The 27,539-nt window shown below is 38.6% G+C and overlaps 1 protein-coding gene across 2 annotated transcripts in view; it reads left to right on the forward strand.

Annotated features, from left to right (window-relative positions):
• The window catches only part of MAGED1 (MAGE family member D1), a 79,789-nt gene that overhangs the window by 44,669 nt on the left and 7,581 nt on the right, over positions 1-27,539 (forward strand). The window lies entirely within an intron of this gene.

Raw genomic sequence — 27,539 nt, forward strand, 5'->3', positions numbered from 1 at the left:
GTAATTAGCCTCCAATTTAAATAAATAATTTTTTTTAAAAAAGGGCTTGAGAAAGAACAACAACAAAGAGATGGAGAAACTGGAAAACAAACTAAGTGAAATGGGAACACTGAATACGAAATAGAAAAAGTTAAAAAATTAGAAGTAAAAGATCATCATATAGACTAATTGTTTTTAAACATGGCTGCTCATTAAAAACACATTTGGAGCTTTGGAGAAAAAAGCAATGCCTGGGCATTTGTATTTTTCAGAAAATTCCAAGATAATTTTGATATACATCTGGAATTTAAAAAGTGGTTATGGGCTTTTCTATTAAATGGTGGTTTAAGTGATATAGAATTACATTGTTTTCTGTTGACCAATCATGATACAATGGTATTTAGCAAATAGTTACATAGTTGCAATAGTAAAAGATGTTTATCAATTTTCACATTCAATAACCAGACAAAAAATAAAAAGATAATTAGAATTGCAAGCCATAATGGAAATATGATTAAACTAACATCCCATGGACAGAGGCCTGGCAGGCTACAGTCCATAGAATCACACAGAGTCAGTCATGACTGAAGCAACTTAGCATGCATGAATATAAAATAATTATATACAATTTGGTGGGTTAAGTAAAATGATGTGATAAGTGGAAGTACATACATGCACCTGTTTTTATGTACTAGCCTGTCTTTGTCTTTTGGTTGATGTATTCAATCCATGTACACTTAAGGTAATTTTCTATATGCATGATCCTATTACCACTTTATTTTGGGTTTATTTTGTGTTGGTCTTTTCCTTCTCGTGTGTTTCCTGCCTAGAGAAGTTCCTTTAGCATTTGTTGTAAAGCTGGTTTGATGATGCTCAATTCTCTTAATTTTTGCTTGTCTGGAAAGCTTTTGATTTCTCTGTCAAATCTGAAGGAGAGTCTTGCTGGGTAGAGTATTCTTGGTTGTAGGTTCTTCCCTTTCATCACCTTAAATATACCATGCCATTCCCTTCTGTATAGTTTCTGTTGAGAAATCAGCTGATAACCATATGGAAGTTCCTTTGTAGGTTATTTGTTGTTTTTTCCTTGTTGCTTTTAGTGTTTAATTTTTGTCTTTGCTTTTCATTAGTTTGATTACTACGTGTCTTGATGTGTTCCTGCTTGGATTTATCCTGTCTGAGACTCTGTGCCTCCTGGACTTGGTTGACCATTTCCTTTCCCATGTTAGGGAAGTTTTCAGCTATTATCTCTTCATATATTTTCTCGCGTCCTTTCTCTCTTTCTTTTTCTTCTGGGACGCTTAAAATGTGTTGTTGGTGTAATAATGTACCAGAGGTTTCTTAGGCTGTCTTCATTTTCTTTGATTCTTTTTTCTATATTCTGTTCTTCAGCAGTGATTTCTACCATTATGTCTTCAAGGCTGTGATTTCCACCATTCCGTCTTCCAGGTCACTTATCCGTTCTTCTGCCTCCGTTATTCTGCTATTGATTCCTTCTGGTGTGTTGCTCATCTCTGTTTGCTTGTGCTTTAGTATTTCTAGATCTTTGGTAAACGTTTCTTACATTTTCTCCATGCTTTTTCCAAGATCCTGGATCATCTTCACTATCATTCTGAATCATTTTTCTGGAAGGTTGCCTCTCTCCACTTCATTTAGTTGTTTTTCTGGGGCTTTATTTTGTCCCTTGAGCTGGGACATAACCCTCTTCTTTTTCATGCTGATTAGCTTTCTTTGATGTGGTTTTAATTCTAACAGCTGCAGGAATATAGTTCTTGCTTTTTCTGTCTGCCTTTTGGTGGATGAGGCTAAGATTCTTGTGTAAGCTTCTTAATGGGAGGGACTGGCAGTGGGAAATACTGGGTCTTGCTCTGATGGCATGCTCAGTAAAACTTAAGTCCAATTATTTGATGATGGATTTTGTCAGTTGTTTGGCTTGAGGTGACCCAGCCCTGGGTCTAGGGCTCTATAGTTGGGTTAATGGTGACCTCCAAGAGGGATTACACCAAGGGATACCTTCTAGGACTGCTGCTGCCAGTTTTCCCATCCCCACAGTGAGCCACTACCAACCTATGCTTCCACAGAAGACCCTTCAACACTAGCAGGTAAGTCTGGTTCAGTCCCCTATGGGGTCATTGCTCCTTTCCCTTGGGTCTTGGTGCACACAAGATTTTGTTTGTGCCCTCCAAGAGTGGAGTCTCTTGTTCTCCCAATCCTGTGGAAGTCCTGTAATAAAATCCCACTGGCCTTCAAAGTCAGATTCCCTGGGAATTCCCAGCCCCTTTTCTGGATCTCCAGTCTGGAAAGCCTGAATTGAGGCTCAGAACTTACACAACAATGGGAGAACTACTTTGGTATTATTATTCTCTAGTTTGTGGGTTGCCCACCTGGTGGGTAAAGAATTTGATTATGTCATGATTGTGCCCTTCCTACCATCTTGTTGAGGCTTCTCCTTTGTCTTTGGACGTGGGGTATCTTTTTGGTGGGTTGCATTGTCTTCTCATCAATGGTTGTTCAACAGCTAGTTGAGATTTTGGTGCTTTCACAGAAGATAAGCACACATCCTTCTACTGCACCATCTCAAACCCATAGTGTGTTATAGTTTAGAGTATAGGTGTTTCACTTTCATAGTTATGTTTATTCCTAGGTATTTTACTCATTTCAGGGCTCATCAATGACTTTCATTTTATTATGTAATTGGAATTTTTTTAAGCTTTGAGATTCAGAAAGGTTTTGGTATATGTGCTGTGCTTGACTTTCCTTAGGTATTCTTTTTACTCTTCAGTTAGGTTTTCACATATATTGTTCAGCAGTTTTATTTTTCTTTGTTTGCTGAGACATATTTTATATGTGTATTTGTTTTTATGATCACTATTGCCTCCAATGTAGGCTGTAGAGGATATATTTAGGTGAGTACCACTAGGGCACCCAACTATGTACAAGTATGAAAAGTGTTGCTATGCAAAAGAGATCACATGTAAAGTGCAGTCTGCTTTATTTCCGGAGAACAGTTCTTTACAACACAAATTGTCCTAGGGCAAAAACTGTGAAAATTCCATTATTTGGCCCTACTTACCTTGGACACAAATTGTACTCTGAAATGGTGTTATTTCAGTAATAGCAGACAAGCACAGTATTTAAGTTTGTATGCAAGGGCTTGAAAGCTAACACAAAGCTAGCTAGCAAAAGGAAAAAAAAATAGCCAAAATGACTGTCAGATCTCAATTTCCAGAGAACTTGTTAAAAAGAACATCCTATCAGAGTAAATTCTAGTTGTTTATTAAAAGGTATTTTTATGCCTTAAGAAATGATTCACTGATGTAAAATCTGTCTTACTTTAAAAAGGCTTCCATACATTTAGGTGAATATCTAACTTCCTTTCTAATATTTCACATAAAGGTTTGTCATCCTATCCCAGGAAAGAGTTATTTTGGTTATGCTCTAGTAAGACTTATCAGTGTGGCCAAGGAGGATAGATCCAGTTGGTGCTTAGTCCCCACCATCCTGATTAATTAAGTAGCACCTACTGTACTATAGTATTTCTATCCCTTAAGAATTTGAACTCCCTAATCCAGGGCAGTTGGGAGTCTAGTGGTGGTGGACATAAAGTTTCATGTTTAGATTTAATCTTCAATTCAGTTCACTTCAGTTCTGTCACTCAGTCGTGTACAACTCTTTGCGACCCCATGGACTGCAGCACAACAGGCCTCACTGCCCATCACTAACTCCCGGAGTCCACCTAAACCCATGTCCATTGAGTCGGTGATGCCATCCAACTTTCTCATCCTCTGTCGTCCCCTTCTCCTCCTGCCCTCAATCCTTCCCAGCATCAGGGTCTTTTCAAATAAGTCAGCTTTTTGCATCAGGTGGCCAAAGTATTGGAGTTTCAGCTTCAACATCAGTCCTTCTAATGAACACCCAGGACTGATTTCCTTTAGGATGGACTGGTTGGATCTCCTTGCAGTCCAAAGCACTCTCAAAGAGTCTTCTCCAACACCACAGTTCAAAAGCATCAATTCTTCAGTGCTCAGCTTTCTTTATAGTCCAACTCTCACATCCATACATGACCACTGGATAAACCATAGCCTTGACTAGACGGACCTTTAATTGCTGCCAAATATTTGTCTTAAGTGCTAATCAAAAACAAATTGCACCTAGAAACTTGTTTATGTTAAAAGATGGATAAAGCCAGTAAAGTGAATTTACGTGATTTCAGTGGTCTGCATCATGTAGGAGTTGTAAGGGATCAGTACACGGCATCCATTCCCATCACTTGATGGCAAATAGATGGAGAAACAATAACAACAGTGGCAGACTTTATTTTTCTGGGCTCCAAAATCTGCAGATGGTTACTGCAGCCATGAAATTAAAAGATGCTTACTCCTTGGAAGGAAAGTTTTGACCAACCTAGACAGCATATTCAAAAGCAGAGACATCACTTGGCCAACAAAGGTCCATCTAGTCAAAGCTATGATCTCTCCAGTAGTCATATATGGATATGACACTTGGACTATAAAGAAAGCTGAGTGCTGAAGAATTGATGCTTTTGAACTGTGGTGTTGGAGAAGACTCTTGAGAGTCCCTTGGACTGCAAGGAGATCCAGCCAGTCCATCCTAAAGGAAATCAGTCCTGGATATTCACTAGAAGGACTGATGTTGAAGCTGAAACTCCAATACTTTGGCCACCTGATGCGAAAGAGCTGATTCATTTGAAAAGACCCTGATGCTGGGAAAGATAGAAGGCGGGAGGAGAAGGGGATGACAGAGGATGAGATGGTTGGATGGCATCACTGACTTGATGGACATGAGTTTGAGTAAACTCCGTGAGTTGGTGATGGAAAGGGAGGCCTGGCGTGCTGCAGCTATGGAGTCACGAAGAGTTGGACATGATTGAGTGACTGAACTGAAGTAAATAACACTTGTATTCCATGCCCAGGTTCAGAATCAATTGAAATATAAATGTAAGAATCAGATAGATGGAGATCAAAACATTATCTTCATTACTCATAAAGCTGCTTGGAGAAGATGGTTTTAGTGTGAACTTCCAATTAGTGTGGACCCCAGAGTTAGGCAGACTTAGACAACTACAAAACCACAGGACTCCAGGCCAAAAGTAACCCCCTTCTTGCATAGCAAGGAGCCAGTCAGAATGCATGTTCACTGTAGACACGCAAGTTACTGAAAGGGAAGCAGAGCACAAGTGCCGGAGCCAAATCTACTCAGATATTTCTCCTAAACATACTAGGCATATAACTCATTTCTTCTCCCATGGGCAGAAGAGCAGGAGTGTTAGTCTAGTTGAAGTTCTTCCACATGGAAACATGAGAAGTAAAGATTAAGTGTCCCATTTAACATAGCTCAGTGATATATTCAGTACTGCCATTTACTTGAAACTGTCTATCCTCTTCAGTACCAAAAATATCACACTTTTGCTTCTAGGTTCACACAAAAAATCTATTGGGATATTTTGGGAAGACTAAAGTATAGTGCAAATAATTGCATAGTATCATATTAAAGTCGTATCAGTGGAACATTTCAAAACTTCATCTAAATGCAATAACAAAACATGAAGAAATGCTTCTTAAAGGCAAATGTACTGAAAGAAATCCATTCACAACTATCAAGTGGGAACTCTAAATATTGTAACTTTTGAGCAAGATATGTTCTTCTAGTTACTAAAGCTCTGAAATGAGGCTTCAAGTAAGAAATTTCCGTATTATATTTGCATTCATGTAATATCCTCATATTGGGAGAGTTATGGTATGGGGACAGGAGAAAAGAGAAAGGAAGAGGAAAAAAGAAATGAGAAAGATTGCAGTGGCTTGGCACCATGTATAAAATTGTGGATGATCTGAGCTATATATTTGATGCAGAAATGGGAAGAGTATTGAGTGACAGTGGGATAGTGTGGTGGTGAAGTGCCAGGGTTTGTGTGATCGTGGTGGCAGTGGGGACAGTACGAATAACAGTGGAGGATGGTATGAGATCACTGGAAATGAAGTTGAGCAGTGTGAATGATAGTGACAGGGCAAGAGCAGAATGTATGTGGTAATGATAGTTAGGGACACAGTGTATGTCATACTGTGGAAGATGAAAATTGTGCATGTGAATGGATGTGTGAAGGAGTAGGGTGGGAGAGACAATGGTGAGAAAGGATATGAAGTTAATGAGACACTGGGATCTTTGTGTGTTTGAAAATTGTGGATGGGGCATTTCAAGCAATAATAAGAGGATGTAGACAGTGGATGGAATGGGGAAAATGTAGTGTGATGGTAGAAGATAGGTACATGGTGGAAGTGATAGGGTTAGGGCATTTGTATGCTTGTATGTGATTCGGTGGGCAATGAGAAGTGTTACCAATTTGCGGGGGCAGATAGGTACAGTGAGCATGCCTGACAGTGGAGAATGATAACATGATCATTTGGAGCATGGAAATCATGAGTGTCTGAGTGGGGTTGTTGAATAAAGTGTATGTTGGGAAAATGCAGTTTCTGACTGTCAGGAATGGCACAAGTATGTGTGTGAGGATGGAGGTAATGTGGATATTCATTGTGAGAGTGTATGATACGGAGATGACATGAGCATGTGGGAAAGGAGTTTTGGAGGATGATGGAGATTTTATAGTGGGGATGTGGACTCTGTGTGATAGTGGGTGTGGATAGGCGCTGTGTGATAGTGTAGGGATTGAGTAATGGTAGATGTGACTGAGTGATGGAGATGGTGTGTGTGATAATGTAAGTTGATTAGAGATAGTCATATTTGACAATGGGTATTGTGATACTGTATGGACTCTTGTGTGTATGATAATACAGGATAGAACAATGTATGTGCAGAAATGGGAGTAATAATGACAGTTGTGTGTTAGTGTGAGAATTTAGAGAATTGGGATAGTATATGGAGATCATAAATTAGTTGTTATCATATAAGTTGTAGAAGGAATCATGTATGAGTGAGATAGTATGTTAAAGACTGTTTATGTTTGTTAGAGAGATTTCATGTTTTGTGATAGGTATTTGAAATTGATATGATATGAGTAACAGTGATCTGAAAAATAAGTTGCTTATAGGGGATAGTTTTATCTTACCCAAAACAAATCCAATGGTATAAAGCCCAAGACTTCCATGATTTTCATCAATATCTTAGCTACCACATATTTTATTGTTTGTTGTTCCATGACTCCTACTTAGCACGTTGTTTCCATCATAGTTGCTCAATGGCTGCTGCAAGTCTGTTCCAGGTTGGAAGATGAGGAAGAGGAGAAGGCAAAATATCTTGTCAGTAGAGTTATTCTCCTTTATACAAAGCTTTCCCCCAAATCCTACCCAACAGTTTCCACCTACATCCAGTGTCCAGTGGACAGATCTGTGACACATGACCACCAGTATCTGCAAGGTTGTCTGGGAAATATAAGTTTAGCATTGGGAACATTATCACCCATAATAAAAAAAAAAAAAAAGGTTTATCTAAATAAGAAAAGATGTTGGGTAGGATACAGCCAGTAGACAAAGAGAGGTTGAAGATATGGAAAAGAGGGTATAATGAATAGATTAAAATATCAGATGTGAGAGATACAGGATTCAGGGTACAGGGACACTATATAATTGGCATAATTTGAGATGCTGGGGATGATGTTGTGGTAGGCAAAAATAAACATGTTTTCTCTGTCGTCATTGACTTTTACTATCTTGTGAAGAAGGCAGACATTAATAACAAACCAAATTTTTGTGAAGTTGATACTGCTGTGGACGGGAAGTACGGGGTTCTGTGAATAGGTTTAAAGAGAGGTTGATCTACTCAGGGAGGTCAAAGACAGAGGAAGTGATGATTGAGCCGAGATCTGAAGGCAGAGTCAGAGTTAACTGGATGAAGGATGATGGATGGTTGGGATGGGGGAAAAGTGTTCCCAAAAGAGGAAACAGGATAAATGGCATTTGTGCACTGTTTTTTTAAAAAAATTTTAGCTTTAATTTAGAATATTTGCTATTGTTATGTCTTCAAGTTCACTAATGTTTTTCTAGTTAATTCCATCCAGTGTATTTTAAAATTTCAGTTATTATGGTTTTAATCACTATACCTATGATTTGCATCTTATTAATTATATATCATTTCTTTACTTAACATGACCATTGTTTTCTCTAGCTTTTTGGTCATATGGAACACATATATGTTATCTGCTAAATATAGCATCTATATAAGTTCTGTGTCAGTTTGGATTGATTTTTTTTTTCTCCTCATGATGGGTCATGTTATTTTGTTTCTTCATATGCCTGGGTTTTTTTAATTGGATGCCAGACATAATGAACTTCACTTTTTTGTAAAATTTTGGTATATATGTTTACCTTTGGGTGCTATTTTTGTATTATTATACATATTCTTTAGCTTTATTACAAGAAGCAGTTACTTTGAAGTAATTAAATATTTTTCAAGCCATGCTTTTTAAGACTGATTAGGCAGGACCACAGCAGTGTTTGCTAAATCATCCCAGTGTACTGAAGTAAGACTCCTCTGAATAACCCATGCCTCAGGAATTATGAGTTTTTCTGCTCTGAATGTTGGGAACAGTCCACAGACCTGTTTGAGCTTTTGACACTTGTTCCCTCTAATACTTTCAGGTGGTTCTTTTCCTAGCCTTGTATGATTTCCTTAAGTGCATTCACTAATCAGTACTCTCCTGAATACTGCAATCCTTCAAAGGTCTTTGGAGTACTCCCTAAGTGCAGCTTTCTCCTTTTTAGTATTCTCTGAACTCCAGCCACCTTGGTCTTTCTGGTCTTATCCCTGTCACCTAATAGAATCCTCTGAGGCTTGACTGCATTCTCCCTCATTGTACCACGAACTGGAAACTCCCCCAAATTGTAAAGGTTCACCTCATTTTCCTTTATCTCTTAGGGATCACTGTTTTTCACTTCCTGATGTCTAGTGTCTTTAAAAAAATTATTTCACATTTTTGGTCCTGTCTTTTTAAGTGTTTTTTGTCAGGTTGGAGTATAAATAGTCTCTAGCTTGCCTCTCAGGAAGCTGTGTGGAGGAGACTTGTTAAAGAATTCTTTCCTTTCTTTCCATTTTCGTTTCCATTTCCTTTTGCTCTTCTTCTTTATTCTTCCTCTCCCCTCCTGTAAGCTGGTTGATTTCCTCACTGCTGCCATGTATCAGGTATAAGTGATGGCTGTACTTTAAAATTTGTGTTGTCAGATAAAGAGAAAGAGCCTGATCAAGAAAAAGAACTTTATTCAAAATCAAGGATTGGAGGAAGATTTTGGGTCATAGGGAATGTGACCACATATTTCAAGGGTCACTCTTCATGATTATGAATTTAAGGAGCTTCTGAGTGTAAAGACAGGTTAAAGAGGTGGATTAACTTCCCGTCAAAGGATAGATGTTTAAGCCTTGGAATAGATACTCACAGAATTGGTTCCCAACCAGAGAGCTTCCAGGACTATAGTAAGTGTTAGAGTAACTGTGCTTTAATCTCAGACTCTGTCTTATATTAGGATAAATCCATACATAGGACAGACAGCCCATGATGTAGGTCACATGATTATAGCTTCAGTCCAACTGTAGAGATCATAAGTCACCAAGAAGGTCATGATGGTGAGAAAACATGTGCAAAGAGCATTGAAGAGCCTTTAACCAGACTTCAGATATTGCTAACACCAGAAAATTCATCAGCAGAAGTAAACCTTACAAATGTAGTGATCATGGCTGATCTTTCAGCCATAGTTCAGATTTACTCAACATCGCTAGCCATTAGTTCAGTTCAGTTGCTCAGGCGTGTCTGACTCTTTGCGACCCCACAGACTGCAGCATGCCAGGCTTCCCTGTCCATCACCAACTCCCAGAGATTACTCAAACTCATGTCCATCGAGTGATGCCATCCAACCACCTCATCCTCTGTTGTCCCTTTCTTCTGCCTTCAGTCTTTCCTAGCATTAGGGTCTTTTCTAGTGAGTCAGTTCTTCATATCAGGTGGCTGAAGTAATATCAGCTTCAGCATCACTCCTTCCAATGAAGATTCAGGACTGATTTCTTTTAGGATGGACTGGTTGGATCTCCTTGCAGTCCAAGGGACTCTCAAGAGTCTTCTCCAACACCACAGTTCAAAAGCATCAATTCTCTTGAGCTCAGCTTTCTTTATGGTCCAGTTCTCAAACCCATGCATGACTACTGGAAAAACAATAGCTTTGACTAGATGGACCTTTGTTGGCCAAGTAATGTCTCTGCTTTTTAATATGCTGTCTAGGTTGATCATAGCTTTCCATCCAAGGAGCAAGCGTCTTTTAATTCATGGCTGCAGTCACTATCTGCAGTGATTTTTGGAGCCCCCAAAAATAGTTTTTCACTGTGTACATTTTTTCCCCATCCATTTGCCATGAAGTGATTGGACCAGATGCCGTGATCTTCATTTTCTGAATGTTGAGTTTTAAGCCAACATTTTCACTCTCCTCTTTCACTTTCATTAAGAGGCTCTTTAGTTCTTCTTCCCTTTCTGAGATAAGGGTGGTGTCATCTGCATATCTGAGGTTACTGATATTTCTCCTGGCAATCTTGATTCCAGCTTGTGCTTCATCCAACCTGGAATTTCGTATAATGTCCTGTCATATAAGTTGAATAAGCAGGGTGACAATATGCAGCCTTAACATATTCCTTTCCCGATTTGGAACCAGTCTGTTGTTCCATGTCCAGTTCTAACTGTTGCTTCTTGACCTGCATACAGATTTCTCAGGAGTCAGGTCAGGTGGTCTGGTATTACCATCTCTTACAGAATTTTTAAGAGTTTGTTGTGATCCACACAGTCAAAGGCTTTGGTGTAGTCAGTAGAGAAGTAGTAGATGTTTTTCTGGTATTCTCTTGCTTTTTTGATGATCCCATGGATGTTGGCAATTTGATCTCTGGTTCCTCTGCCTTTTCTAAATACAACTTGAACATCTGGAAGTTCATGGTTCATGTACTGTTGAAGCCTGGCTTGGAGAATTTTGAGCATTACTTTGCTAGCATGTGAGATGAGTGCAAGTATTCAGTAGTTTGAACATTCTTTGACATTGCCTTTCTTTGGGATTGGAATGAAAACTGACCTTTTCCAGTCCTGTGGCCACTGCTGAGTTTTCCAAATTTGCCAGCATATTGAGTGCAGCACTTTCACAGCATCATCTTTTAGGATTTGAAATAGCTCAACTGGAATTCCATCACCTCCACTAGCTTTGTTCGTAGTGATGCTTCCTAAGGCCCACTTAAATTTTGCACTCCAGGATGTCTGGCTCTAGGTGAGTGATCACGCCATCATGGTTATCTGGGTCATGAAGATGTTTTTTGTATAGTTCTTCTGTGTATTGTTGCCACCTCTTCTTAATATCTTCTGCTTCTGTTAGGTCCATACCATTTCTGTCCTTTATTGTGCCCATCTTTGCATGAAATATTCCCTTGGTATCCCTAATTTTCTTGAAGAGATCTCTAGTCTTTGCCATTCTATTGTTTTCCTCTATTTGGATTGATCACTGAGGAAGGCTTTTTTTAACCTTTCCTTGCTATTCTTTGGAACTCTGCATTGAAATAGGTATATCTTTCCTTTTCTCCTTTGTCTTTTGCTTCTCTTCTTTTCTCAGCTGTTTGTAAGGCCTCCTCAGACAACCATTTTGCCTTTTTGCATTTCTTTTTCTTGGGGAGGGTTTTGATCACTGCCTGCTGTAGAGTGTCATGAACCCCCATGCATAGTTCTTCAGGCACTCTGTCTATCAGATCTAATACCTTGAATCTATTTGTCACTTCCACTGTATAATCATAATGAATTTGATTTAGGTCATACCTGAATGGTCTAGTGGTTTTCCCTACTTTCTTCAATTTAAGCCTGAATTTGGCAATAAGGAGTTAATGATCTGAGCCACAGTCAGTCCCAGTCTTGTTTTTGCTGACTGTATAGAACTTCTCCATCTTTGGCTGCAAAGAATATAATCAATCTAATTTTGTGGTGATGTCCATGTGTAGAGTCTTCTCTTGTGTCATTGGAAGAGGATGTTTGCTATGACCAGTAGGTTCTCTTGGCAAAATTTTGCCCTGCTTCATTTTGTACTCCAAAGCCAAACTTAGTTGTTACTCCGGGTATCTCTTGATTTCCTACTTTTGCATTCTTTCCCCTATGATGAAAAGGACATCATTTTTCGTGTTAGTTCTAGAAGGTCTTGTAGATCTTGATTGAAGCATTGAACTTCAGCTTCTTCAGCATTACTGGCTGGGGCATATACTTGGATTACTGTGATATTGAATGGCTTGCATTGGAAATGAACAGAGATCACTCTGTCGTTTTCAAGATTACAACCAAGTACTGTATTTTGGACTCTTTTGTTGACTATGAGGGCTACTCCATTTCTTCTAAGGGATTCTTTGCCCACAGTAGTAGATGTAATGGTCTGAATTAAATTCGCCCATTCCAGTCCAGTTTAGTTCATTGATACCTAAAATGTTGGTGTTCACTCTTGATATCTCCTGTTTGACCCCTTCTGATATATCTTTATTCATGGACCTAACATTCCAGGTTCCTATGCAATATTGCTCTTTACAGCATCAGACTTTACTTCCTCACCAGTGACATCAACAACTGGGCATTGTTTTTGCTTTGGCTCCATCTCTTCATTCTTTCTGGAGTTATTTCTCCACTCTTTCCAGTAGCATATTGGGCACCTACAGACCTGGGGAGTTAATCTTTCAGTGTCGCATCTTTTTGCCTTTTCATACTGTTCATGGGGTTCTCAAGGCAAGAATACTGAAGTGGTTTGCCATTCTCTTCTACAGTGGACCACATTTTGTCAGAAATCTCCACCATGACCCGTCTGTCTTGGGTGTCCCTACAAGGCATGGTTCATAGTTTCATTGAGTTAGACAAGGCTGAATGGATAAATGAGTTAGACAAGGATGAATGCATAAAGATGTAGTATACAAATACAAAGAAATACTAACCATAGAAACAAATGAAAATCTGTGATTTGTAACAACATAAATGGTCCTAGACAAATACTGTATGTTATCACTTATATGTGGAATCTGAAAAATAAGACAGATGAATGAATATAGCAAAACAGAAACAGACTCTGAGGTACAGAGAACAAGCTAGTGGATACCAGTGGGCAGAGGGAAGGAGAGAAGGGCAATGTAGGAGTAGGGGATTAAGACGTATGAACTACCATGTGTAAAATAAATAAACCACAAATTTATATTCTGCAGCACAGGGAATTTATAATTCCTTTAAATAGAATATATTCTATAAATGTATTGAATAGTATTGAATAATCTATAAAAGTATTGACTACTGTAAATGTTGTATACTTTAAATGAATATAATATTGTAAGTTAACTAAATTTCAATATAAAAAAGTTCCTAACTGTAGTTCAATGCATGGTGATGAGAAGCCATAGGCACGCACTCTAAAAGTCTTTAGGAACAAGTCAAACCTTAGTAATCATCAGAAATTCCAACTTGGAGGGATACTGTTGACTATCCAAAATAATGCAAAACTCCCCTCTCTTCATTTAAATAATTTTTTGGAGTATAGTTACTTTACAATGTTGTGTTATGTGCTGCTGTACAGCAAAGTGAATCAACTATATGTATACATACATCCCCTCTTCTTTGGATTTCCTTCCCATTTAGGTCACCAGAGGGCATTGGGTAGAGTTCTCTGTGCTATACAGTAGGTTCTCATTTCTTATCTATTTCATACATAGTAGTATATGTATGTCATTCCCAGGATCTCCCAATTCATCACTCCCACTTTCCCTTTTGGTGCCCATACATTTGTTCTCTACATCTGGGTCTGTATTTCTGCTTGGGAAATAGGTTCATCCATACAGTTTTTTCTAGATTGCACATATATATGTTGATATATGATATTTGTTTTTCTCTTTTTGACTTACTTCACTCTGTATGGTAGTCTCTGAGTCTATCCACATCTCTGCAAGTGGCACAGTTTTGTTCCTTTTTATGGTTAAATAGTTTTCCAGTGTATGTATGTGCTACATCTTCTGTATCCATTCCTCTGTTGATGGACATTTAGGTTGCTTCCATGTCCTGGCTATAGTAAATAGTGCTACAATGAACTGTTGGTGGGAATGTGGTTAGGTGCAGCCGCTATGGAGAACAATGGGGATGTTCCTTAAAAAACTAAAAATAGAGCTATCATATGACCCAGTAATTCCACTCCAGGGCATATATATATATACACCCAGAGAAAACCATAATTCCGAAAGATAACATGCATCCCTTCTCTTACCTCATGCAGATTCCCCCTAATCTCTGTAAGTGGTTCTTTGGATCCCTCGTCACATGGCTTTGGGCTTCCCTGGTGGCTCACATGGTAAGGAGCCTGCCTGCAATGTGGGAGACTGGTTCTGTCCCTGGGTTGGGAAGATCCCCTAGAGAAGGAAATGGCAATCCACTCCAGTATTCTTGCTTGGAGAATTCCATGGACCAAAGAGCCTGGTGGGCTATTGGTCCATGGGGTCATAAAGAGTCGTACACGACTGAGCAATTAACACTCACATGGCTTTGGTAAGGGAATCACATGCCCTTCCCTTCTTCAAGAGAGGGAAAGATACTACCAAGCCAAGGACTCACAACACTGTAAATTGTTCTCTGATTCTTTCTAGTCTCTAAGTACGTTTGATTTGGGCTGAAAAGGAATGGAGTAAGTATCAATAGCATGACTAGTCAGCCACCCCTGCCTAAGCCCTATAGGATTGTGTTCAGAACTCTGTGGTGTCTCTTTTTAGAATATGGGGATACTTGGCATCCTTTTTTGTTTGCTTGTTTTAGCAATGCAGCTTTAACCAAAATTCTGAGGCAACTGTAGAAGTCCCATTAAATGTCCTGCTGAATTTGTATTGTGTTTTCTTACTTTATACTTCTGTAGAAGCATGCTTCTGTCATGAAAAATCATCAAAATAATTCAGAATTTTATCATTTTCACTTAGTCTTGAAAGGTAAATTACTAAGAAAGCATTTTTAGGCCCGAAATCCACATTTCCAAATTAATTTCCAGAAAAATAAATGTCTATTTGACTGTTGGATTGCCATAAAAAAATAGACTAACAGTGGAAAAGAAAGTAATGGTTTACCTTTTTTCTTAGATCAGGAATTCATAAACAAAATTAAAAGGCAAGCTACAAACTAAAAAAAAATGCAACAAATGTGCTAGGTATAAGGTCAATATCATTAATATTTAAAGAACTCTCAGGCAGAAATACACATGACTAATAAACACTGAAAGTGTGTTGCGCTTCATTAATCATGAAAGAAATACAACTTAAATCAATTAAGTATCAATTTGTCTATCAAACTGGAAATATTTTTAAGGTAAACATTCAATACTAACACTCTCAGAGTACATGAGACCTCTTGTACATTACTAGTATTGATTAAAAATTCTTACTGGAAAACATTTTGGTAAAAGAGTTCATATACCTTTGCCTAGTAATTCCATTTCTAATAATATACCATAAGGAAATAATTTGAGATATGCATTTAAGTTTGTGGGGGAAAAGTCACCACAATGATAATCTAATGAACAAAAATAAATAGAAATAATACTTTTGTTAATTAGGCATAGGTAAATTTATATCCTTGGATAGTGCATAGTTATTATAAAGGGAGTTTGCAAGGCTTTTTAATGTCATGGAAAATATTTTGTGAAAATAATTGTGATGTAACATCACGTACTGAAAACTGTCTTAGATGGGGTACATCTATTACTATTGTGCATGCAAGTGTGGTGTACAGTGTTGGCGTTGGTATGGTATTCCAGTGCTTTTCAGATGATCCTTGTTTCATAAAATGTAATCAGGAAATGCCATAAAGCTGAAGTATGTGATGACTTGTCTAAGCCCAGATCCTTATCTGTTACAGTTGTTGTTAATGCTTCTTGATTCTCAAATTACATCTTATATTGATACTGAACATTAAGACACACATGGAGCTAAATCATATTGCAGGTATCTGAGAACATAGATATATGTATGGATTTGCCAGTGCAAATGATAGAGAGCCTGTATGTCACAAGATACTGAGAGCCTGTGTGGCATGATCATCTGATAAAATATCAAACAAACCTTCTCAAACTGTGTGGAAAGTTCTACTAGTAGGCTTCTTCTCTTGTCTCTTCTGGTAATCTTCTGCCTATTAATGGAATGTTAGTTGTTAGGTGATGGGAAGGAGGAATTAACTGGAAGGGAAGTGGGTGGGGGTAATGAAAGAAGGCAATGGCATCCCACTCCAGTACTCTTGCCTGGAAAATCCCATGGATGGAGGAGCCTGGTGGGCTGCAGTCCATAGGGTCACGAATAGTTGGATACAACTGAGCAACTTCACTTTGACTTTTCACTTTCATGCATTGGAGAAGGAAATGGCAACCCACTCCAGTGTTCTTGCCTGGAGAATCCCAGGGATGGGGGAGCCTGATGGGCTGCCGTCTATGGGGTCGCACAGAGTTGGATACGACTGAAGTGACTTAGCAGCAACCTATTTAAGTTTATAACAAAATCATTTGATGTAATCGCAAGATGTCAGTTTGACGGCTCCCATGATGAAAATTGGCATGAAAAACACAGTAAGGTTTCTTAAAATTGTGTGTGATTGGGCTCAGTTGTTTATGTAAGACTGAGATCCATTAGTCCTTGAAAGCAGTTACTAGGTGTGTTTTTGCTCATCATTCTATCCCTTACACTTATCACAATACATAGCATCTCATAAGTATACAGGACTTTAAATTTCTATGTTCTTTTACATATGTAAATGAAAGAGATGAAATCAAGTTACCTCCATTTCAGAAAACATGGAAGAGGGATTTAAGAATTCCATAATGCTCATTTTGAGGCACCATGGTGTTTTATGTTTGGGCTTTGATGTATAGTATCTTTGTAAGAGTTTCAAGAATCATATTTGTTTATTTTTAATCATAGTTTGGCCACTCATTGTGGCATGCAGGATCTTAGTTGCCTGATCAGGAATCAAACCCATGCCCCCTGCAGTGGAAGCACAGAGTCTTAACCACTGGACCACCAGAGAAATCCCTCAGAAATCGTATTTTGAATGATTAGTTTATCATTTACTTAGAAAGGGATGTTATAATCACATGCTATGATTTGGGTTTTTTATTCCTTGTACATCTATCAAATTGTTTTTTGTATATTATTCTGTTTACATTATGCAAGAAACTTAATCTAAAATAATGAATCTAATATGAATATATCTTCTTTTGTTTATTGATTACGTGCCATAACTTATTTCATCCTTTTATCCTTGCTGTATGTTTGTGGTTGAGATAGTTCTTTTGTGAATTTCATGTAATTATTTAATAATGAAAAAGGTATTGCATAAATTTCCTTTTATTAAAGCATCCCCAAGATATCTGTAATTGTAGTTTGGATTTCCTCTTTGAAGGAAAGCTTCACTTATTCCCTCTCTAATGCTTTTCCTGTCTTTATATAATTCTACGTTTCTGCCCTGTGTCATTTTTCTTGTGCCTGATAAATCTTTTAACACTTCTTGTAGGGTGGATCTTCTGGTGATGAATTCCTTCAGTTTTTGTTTGTCTGAGAAAGTCTTTTTATCTCCTTCGCTTTTAAAGAATACTTTAGCTAGACACAGAAATCTAGGCCATTGGGTTTTATTCTTTTAACATTTTAAAGATTTCACTTCACCTTCTTCTTGCCTACATAGTTTCTGATGAAGTCTTCTGTAATTCTCATCCTTATTCTGCTATAAGTATACTTAGATTTATTTCTCCCTTGGCTTCTTCCAGTATTTTTTCTTTGCTTCTGATTTTCTGCAGTTTGAATATGATGTTCCTCAATGTAAATTTCTTAGTGTTTTTCTGCTGGTGTTCTCTATCTAAGTTTCTTGAATCTGTGATTTGTTGTCTGCATTAATTTTGGAAAAGTCTTAGTCATTATTATTTGCAATATAATGTTCCATTCCATTCTTCTGTTCCATTCTCTCTTTTTTCTTCTTCTTTTGTTCCAGTTGTGGCATATGTTGAATCCTTTGAAATTGTCTCACAATAATTGAATGTTCTGTTTTTTGTTGTTGTTTGTTTGTTTTTTCCTTTCTTCTGTTTATATTTGTTCGGGAAGCATCTCTGGCCATATCTTCCAAGTTCACAGATTCTCTCAGCCATGTCTAGTCTACTAATGACCCCATCAAATGCAATCTTTATTTCTTTTATGAGATTTCTGTATTTCTAGCATTTCCTTTTGGGGGGACAGCACCCCTTGGCATGTGGGATCTTAGTTCCTGGATCAGCAATGGAACACATGCCCCCTGCAGTGAAAGCGTGGATTCTTACCAGTGGGCTGCTAGGGAAGTCCTTCTGGCATTTCCATTTGATTCTTTCTGAGGATTTCCATCTCTTTGCTTACATTACCCATTTGTTCTTGCATATTGTCTGCTTTTTTATTAGAGTCTTTGACATATTAATTATAATGTATTAAATTCCCTAATAATTCCAATAGTTCTGTCATATTTGAGTCTGTTACTTTTGCTTTGTCTCTTCAGACTTTTTCTTCTTGCCTTTTGGTGTGCCTTGTAATTTTTTTTGAAAGCTGGACAAGTAATAGGAACTGACAGAGGGGGGCCTCTATTGTGAAGATTTATGTTTGTCTTACTAGGAGTTGGGCTTCGTTTAAATTTTGCTTTAGCAATTAAATTTTGCTTTAGCAATTAAATTTTGCTTTAGCAATAGGTAGCAGAGGCTTCATATTCCTTTAAGTGTCCTTGATTTTGTCTCCTGTCTTGACTTTGGGCTTCTTCATTCAAATATAATCCATTATAATATACTTGAGCCCTGTTGGTATGGTGGTAGGTGCTCTCTTGCTCTGTCATGTCCAATTCTTTACAGCCCCATGAACTATAGCCTGCCAGGGTCCTCTGCCCATGGAATTTTCCAGGCAAGAATACTGGAGTGGGGTGTCATTTCCTACTCCAGGGGATCTTCCCAACCCAGGGATCAAACCCACATCTCTTAAATATCCTGCATTGGCAGGTGGATTCTTTACTACTGAGCCACCTGTGAAGCCCAAGGTATGGTATGGTATGGGGGAAAGGGAGTGTTTTGTAATATTCCAGTTATATTTCAGTGTTTTAGTGGGCCTGTGACTCTGGCCTGTGGCCTTTACAAGTATTTCTATTTGTTTAGTCCTCCCCTGCCCCCACCCCTCCCACCCCTTCTCTGCCACACACACACCTTAGGTGAGACAAGAAAGGTAGAGAGGGGCTGGAACAAAGCTCTGGTAGTCTTTCCTCTTGAAAAGTAGGACTTTGTTACAGAGTAGGCTCTGGGCATATTTCACAGGTATAATCGCAAAGACTCTTCCCCTGCTTATGCTGGGGCCATAGCAGGGGGTCTTTCTCAGATCTTGACTGTGAGAACCTGATGAAATTCCTGAAATAAAGCCCATGAAAATGTGCTTCCCCAACAGGACTACCACTCCCAAGAGTTTCTCACTCTCATTTTAGTCCACATTCAGCCTCTAGGAGTTTGTCACATTTTCATTTAAGAGTTCCTACAAGTTTATGGCTCTAGTGTCTTCTGCCTTAGGTAAGCAGATCTTATTTGTGACCCTTGATTTGCCTGTCCTTCAATATTACAGGATGGTGATTTGCTCTGAAACCTCATTTTTCTGTTGAGTACAAGGAAAGTCATTGTTAGTTTGTTTAGCTTTTTTGTTGTTAGCACTTCTTTTCAAGACTCTCTAGCCTCACATTCACTGTTTTGTGAAGAAATGCAAAAAAAGAGTCAGTTGATATTGTGGGTTCCTGAAAAAAAAGGAGAAACCTAGACCCTGTATTCTAGTGATGGGAAGAAACCCCAGATAGGTTTGTAAGATTCTCTAACAGTGTGGCCTTGCATCTCACTTCCTGGGAAAGGCCAGGAAGAGGATGAGAACAAGACTACAAAATAGAAATGGTTGTGTGGTGTCTTTAGGCATTCTGAGCTTTGAGTCTCCTCACATAGTTTCTCTCAGCTCAGGATATCATGGAAGTATAAAAAGAGTATGTTCATCAAAGACAGCCTCACAGAGATGAAAAAGCCTCAGCATATTATAGGAGTAGCAGGGTATTTCCCATGTATATGAGTGGAATATGACACCCTCAGAGAGAGTGAGACCCCATCAGGGCTTTGTGGTAGAAATTGAGGCTCAAGTCAACAGCTACCTGCTTGGACAAACAATGGTAAACCAAATACGACATCATATCATGCTGGCATGTATATATGATACCCAACATATATCACGCATCCTCATGTTTTTGACACTGAGATACCATAATTTAGGCACAACCCCAATAAATGGGGTGAGGAGAACTTCACACTGCTGGAGTTGAGTTTCAGCCGCTCAGTAGATTGGGAAATTGACAGAATTCAAGCTAAGTTGCAGAGAAAAAGAAAACTTGCATTTCTTGTATACCTAAATTTGTCAGATGATATCCATACCTGATGAAGAACCAGCAGCAGAAAGTATGTGATAAATGCTGAGTGTGTGTGCTAAGTTACTTCAGTTGTGTCCAATTCTTTGTGACCCTATGGACTACATAGCCTGCCAGGCTCCTCTATCCAAAGCATTCTCCAGGCAAGAATACTGGATTGGGTTGCCATGCCCTCCTCCAGGGGATCTTCCTGACCCAGGGATCAAACCCATATTTCTCTCTGTCTCCTGCATTGGCAGGCAGATACTTTACTACTAGCGCCAGCTGGGAAGCTCTATAAATACTGAGTATCACAGACAAATTTATCTATTCAAAACATGGGCCACGTGGCTCTTATTGATTGAAAACCACAGTGGTCTTACCTCCAGGCAAGAGTGACATCATGTGAGAAATGACCCCTGGCACTTTGATGAGTACCAAATATAAAGGGAACTAGATATTTGAGGAGCAAAAAGAAAGAACTTCTAACATTAAGCATTCTTTCTGCAGTGAAAGCTGCCATTCCACATCACTCCTCCTCCTCCACATTTTCCCTCTTACTTCAGACACTTCTCTTTTCTCCCTAGTTATTTTCTCTACATTCCTCTTCTTTTTCTTCTTTCCCCTTGTTTATTTTCCTTTCTTTTTCATTTACCCCTAACCTGTTTTATCTCCTTCCATTTCCTTTACACACTCTTCCATTCTACGTCCCTTCTCCCTTCTGCATTCTACTTCCTTATTCTCTTCCTGCTTTTTCCATTTCAACTTAGTATCCATTGTTTCTCCATTCTCTTGTTTCTCATTATCTTAATAATTCTATTTACTTGCAATTGTCATTAATTTTTTCTTTTATTACTGTTTTCCTGTTTCTTTTTTCCTTCCTGCCTTTTCTTCCTCTTATACCCTCTCTTTTCAATTTTTCTCTCTTCATTTCTTCCTCTCTTCATGCTTCTAACAACAAGGTGATAAAAAGTAAGAGAATAGAATGGAACCAAGGTGTACTTAAAATGGTACAATCAACAGGGATAGGATTTGGGAAAAAAGGCAGAAAAAAAAACATGAAAAACTGTAAGTAAAAAAGAGAAATAAACTACTAAATATGATGTTTAAAAACTGCTTATAAAAAAGCAACAACATTCTAAATGGTGAAATGGTAAAGTCATTTCAAGAAAAAGAAAGGGATATTACTTATTGAGATTATTACTTAATATCTTTTTTGATGTTTCACCAAGTCATCAGAATAACTGTAATATATAACGTAAATTCAGTTCAGTTCAGTTGCTCAGTCTTGTCCGACTCTTTGTGACCCCATGGAGTGCAGCACGCCAGGCCTCCCTGTCCATCACCAACACCCGGAGTTTACTCAAACTCATGTCCATTGATTTGTGATGCCATCCAACCATCTCATCTTCTGTCATCTCCTTCTTCTGCCTTCTGTCTTTCCTAGCATCAGGGTCTTTTCAAATGAGTCAGTTCTTCGCGTCAGGTGGCCAAAGTATTGGAGTTTGAGCTTCAGCATCAGTCCTTCCAATGAATATTCAGAGCTGATTTCCTTTAAGGAAAATGTAGTGTACTTTTTAATGTAAATTAAGTGATCAAATTATTTTTATAGTATGATTTTACATTAGAGATCTCAATTTTTAAAAAAAAATACTTGACTTGGGGACTTAGACCTCCAGCAAGAAGGAATAAATGGTGTAGATGTACTCTTCCATGCTTGTCCTTGTGTGCATTCTGTATAATCTAAATGTGAAATCATGCTGAAAGGAGAAGATACGATGGTTATGGCTATAGTCTCTGGCTATGTAATTAGGCACCCAGGTCTCTTCCAGTCAGGGCAGTATTCCTACAAGCTTAATATGGAGTTGGAACTCTCATTTAGCCCTCAGTAACAAGGAGCCCCTCTCTCCCAGGTGTCAGTGGAGGCTGAGTGGGAATATGGACTTCCACTCACATGTGATAAGCCAGAAGATTAAATAAGATTCAGATCCTTATAAGATGCAAAATATCTTGGATACAATTGAAAATCACTTGTCATATCAAGAAATACGATAATCACACCTTGAATGAGAGAAGACAGTCAACACATACCAACATCAAGATGATACAGATATTAGAATCATCTACAAGGGTTTTTAAACAGCCATGATAAAGATGTTTCAATGAGCAACTGTTCATAGAATACAGAAAGTCTCAGCAAAGAAATAGAAAATCTCCAAAAGAAATAGAAAGTATAAGGAGCAATCAAAAAGAAAATTAGGAACTGAAAAATCCAAAATCCAATAAATGAACTTAACTAATAATAGATGAACTCAGAAGTAGAATAAATAGAAAAATGAATTAATGAACTTAAGGTGGAATGACAGAAAGTATCATATCTGACAGGTAAAAATAGACTGAAAACCAAAAATAAACAGAGCTTTCAAGTATTTGTTGGACTACTGCAAAAGATCTAAGATAGGTGTCATCATGGGAGGAGGGACTGAAAAATGTCTGAAAACTTCCCATGTTTGGAAAAAAGCATAATTGGATAGACCCAACATCATCAACCAACAGGATCTAATCGATATTTATAGAACACTCCCCCCAACAATGACAGAATACAAAAAAACTGTGATTAAGAAGTCAAAGAAAATCAAAATAAAAGGAGAGAATGCCCATAGATTGAATGCAGTTGCTATCATAATTACAGTAAGATGCTTTGTGTGTGTGTGCCCAGTCATGTCCTACTCTTTGTGACCCCGTGGACTGTAGCCCACCAGGCTCCTCTGTGCATGGGATTTCCCAAGCAAGAATACTGGACCATTTCCTTCTCTAGGGGATCTTTCCAACCCAGGGATTGAACCCAAGATACTTTGTAGATATAAATTATTCCCAAATGTATGGGAAAGCAGAAGAACTAGATTAACAGATAAAATAATTCTGAAAAAGAACAAAATTCTATTCAACTTCAGGACTATTGTATAGCCACAGTGATCAAGACCACTGCAGTACTGATGGAGGAGTAGACACATAGACCAGTGGAACAGAGTAGAGAACTTGAGAAATAGCCTTACACAGGTATGGCCAACTGAGCTTTTACCAAGGTGCAAAAATAACTCAATGGGAGGATTATCTTTTAACAAATTGTGCTGGAATGATAAGATGGATTTTTGTAGCTCTGCCTCTCCCATCCCCCCAAATAAAACTCAACCTAGACCTCACATCTAATTGAAAATTTAAATCCAAATGGAAGATAGACTTCCATACAAAAGTTAAAACCACAAGACTTCTGGAATATAATACATGATAAAATCTTCAGATCATTAGGGCTTGTTGAAGAGTTCTTAGAAATGACATAGATCTTTAGAAGGAGAAAAAATCAATAAATTGGACTTTCTAAAAAAATGTGCCATGTGACTCTCTTAAAGAGGATGAAGACAAAAGTTACAAACTGGGAGAAACCAGTTTGTAAACCATATATCTGACAGGGGACTTACACATAAAATACATAAATTCTTAAGACTCAACACTTAAAAAAAAACAAGCAATTAAATTAGAAAACTGGACAAAAGACATGAAGAAACATTGCACCAAAGAGGATATATTGATGGCAAATAGGCATGTTAAAAATATTCAACATCATTAACCATTAGTGTTAGCTGCTCAGTCATGGCCAAGTCCTTGCGATCCCATGGACTGCAGCCCACCAGGCTCCTGTGTCCATGAGATTTTCCAGGCAAGGATACTGGAGTGGGTTGCCATTTCCTTCTCCAGGGAATCTTCCCAACCCAGGGATCAAACCCGGGTCTCCTGCACTGCAGGTAAATTCTTTACCGACTGAGCTACAAGGGAAGCCCATAAGTTCTTATTTCTCTGGGATAAATGCCCAAGAGGGCAATTGTTGGATTGTGTAATAGGAGCATGTTAGGTTTTATAAGAAACTTGCCAAACTTTCCCAGTGATTGTATCATTTTACATTCCCAGCAACAATGTGTGAGTGGATCTATTTTCTCCAAATCCTTGCCAGCACCTGTTGTATTTTTTGTAAGCATTCTGATAGATGTGAAATACTAACTCATTGTGGTTATAATTTACATTTTCCTCATTAACCTGAGCGACTGAACTGAACTGAACTGATGACTGTTTGTGCAATAGAAGACTTGACTCGGCAGGTCTGAGGTGTTCAGACCCTGAGCATTCCAGAAAAATGTCTGCACATTCCAAAGAAAGGTCCAGCTCTTGACAAGCTCCTGGGAGATAACCTTTAAACCTTTGGCATATTATGCCTGATTAGAATCTTTTTGTTCAGCCGGGGCTTTGGGCCAACAGATGGTTTATGTTAAGAGTATGATTTATAGTGGGGCCTTGAGCCTTGTGGCATTAGTTTGACCTCAGCACAGGCTGGAGACTGAGTAGCTAAGGTTAGCCACCCAGGTGTTCCATGCCTACGTGACTAACCTCCAGTAAATTCCAGGGATCAGGTTTGTCACACATCTTGCTGGGAGAATTAAGCACTGGCCATACAGTTCCACTGAAAGGGAACAAATGGAAGCTCACCCCTGTTCTCTCCTGGACATGTGAATTATCCACCTTTTAGCTTTGTGGATTTAAATTGGTATCCTTGCATTGTAATAAACTATAGCCTTGAATGTAGCACCTATCCTGAGTTCTGTGAGTGCTTCTAGTGAATCATTGAATGCAAGGGTGGTCTTCAGGACCCTGCTGCTGCTGCTGCTAAGTCACTTCAGTCTGTCCGACTCTGTGCGACCCCATAGACGTCGACCCAGTAGGCTCCTTCAGGACCCTACCACTGGTAAATCCTAGGTCACATTCTTTTAGCTGATAAGGTGGCTCTTGCAGTTGGAACTGTTACGTAACAGAGTATACACACTGTATTACCTTACTAAAATGTGAAAAAAATATTTGCAATACATCTAGCCCTACGGGATTTCAATTAGCATCTGTAAGACTGTTCAAAGAAATCTCCAAAATAATTAAGACAAAGACAACACAAGAAAAATAGGCAAAAGACTTGCACAAGCACTTTACAAAAGAAATCCAGTAGGTCCATTGACATATGAATATGTATTCCACTACTTACTTACCAGAAATGTAAATTAAAACCACAAGGAGATACTAATAAAACACACACCAGGTTGGGAAAAAAACTGGAAAAGGCTTATGATGCCAAACACTGTCTAGTGTATTGATCTTACTCCTGGGCATCCGATGTCACAGGAATAAATATTAAGCATTAAAAGTAATGATATATGTACAGTTATTTTATTGCAGTGTTGTCAGTATGTGCTTCCTCCCCACACCAAAACACCTGAAACCAAAATGAATTACCATCAATGAGAAAATGATTTAATATATTGTGGTCCCTCTCTATCATGGAATAGTATGCAGCAGTGCAAAAGAATGAATCAGAGGTAGATTAACATTAACTGAGATAAATCAGATAGATTAAAATACATATAATATGATCTTCATTTTTGTAAAACAATAAAGGACTTTTTGAACATGATAGAATATAAAAAATGGTTTTTAAAGTGCATGTCTCAGATGAGGGTAGAGGTAAAAGCAAGTGGGAGGCAGTAAGTATTAATAAAAGAATGCAATTCAAAGTAATCCCATTTATGTGAGAATATATGTACATAAAGTGTTGTATGAGAAGTTAGCAACAAACCCTTAACAGTTAACTCAAAGTGGTGAAATTTGGAGTGATGGCTACTTAATTTCTGAAATACTTAGGTAATGTTTGAATTTTTAATGACAGATATGCATTTGTGTAATGAGGAAAAGTAGGTGAATTCATCACAGGAAAGAAACAAGAATGCCTCTGAGGTTTCTTGTATAAGCAACAGAATGGATGGTGGTATTCATTCATTCATTAAACAAGTATTTTTTGAGCATATAAAATACACTAGGCACCATTTTATGTTCTAAGGATACAGCAATGAATAAAACAAAAATCCATCTCCCTAAAAGGATTCTAATGGAGAGAGAAGGGCATGATAGGACAAACACAGTGTTGGTTAGGAGGAGGATATATGGGACCTGTTAATTGTGAAAATACAGAGACAATTGCAAGAGTGGCGTAGGTTGTCAGATTACAGATTTAGAATTCATAAGTCAAGACTGGAGATAATAGATACGGGATCAGAAAGCATATAAAATGGTGTTTTAGGCCTCCTTTCTTGAGTCTGATCACGTCCCACTGCAGACACTTTCCAGAGGAAGTGCTGAGAAAAAACAGGCAGCTGACAGAGGAGGTTGCTATGCAACAGATGGGGAAAGTTATCCAGCCAGGCAGAATTGATGTTGGCCCTTGGGGACCAAATGCTGCAGTACTTCCCAGCATTAGCTTCCTTTTGTATGTTGGCTTCTGGCAGGAGCTGATGCCAGAATAAATGTGAAAGGTACAAAGATGTACCTTGGATGTTTGGAAAGTATCAGTTTAGTTTGAGTCATTTCACATCTATGTAACATTTTCTGCCTTTTTAAGCCTCTCCATTCTGGAAGCACAGTTTGTGTCATTGCATAGGACCCCAGTAAGTGCTACTTGTCTTTCCCATTTTGCATGTTGAGAAGCCAGACTCAGAGAATTCCAGTGGCCTGAGTGGGCTCACACAGCTAGTGACAAACTGGCCCAGCATTCCATCCCAGGAACTGAGGCCCAGCCCTGGAAGGAACCAGGGCAAACATTCACTCTCAGTCAAGGCTTGCCATGATTCAGACACACAAGTACCTGAGCGTCCTGGCTGCTCTGGAGGGCACCAAGAAGGCCTCAGGGACATTTGTGCCACTTAGAGCAAAAGAGGCCTGACGGATCAGGGAGTGGACCCCAGAGAGCAATTTGCACACCTGGGTGGACCCACATAGAGCAGGCAGGGGTGGGGAGGGGGTGCTGGGGCCCCTTCCTGTGTTCTCCACGATGCAGAGCATGAGCTCAAGTTTGGGATGGACGTTGACAGAGTGGGGGAGGTTGAGTGAATCTGCTGCTCAAACTGAAGAAGTGAGGGTGCCTCAGTCCCTGAGCCAGCAATGGTGCAACATGGGTTTTAGGGTCTGGAAAACCAGGTCCACATTTTGCATTTTCCGTTTACTGACTGTCCTTGTCTAGTTCATGCAATATGTC

The sequence above is a fragment of the Bos javanicus genome, chromosome X, assembly GCF_032452875.1.
Source record: "Bos javanicus breed banteng chromosome X, ARS-OSU_banteng_1.0, whole genome shotgun sequence".
In the NCBI taxonomy this organism is placed as follows: Eukaryota; Metazoa; Chordata; class Mammalia; order Artiodactyla; family Bovidae; genus Bos; species Bos javanicus.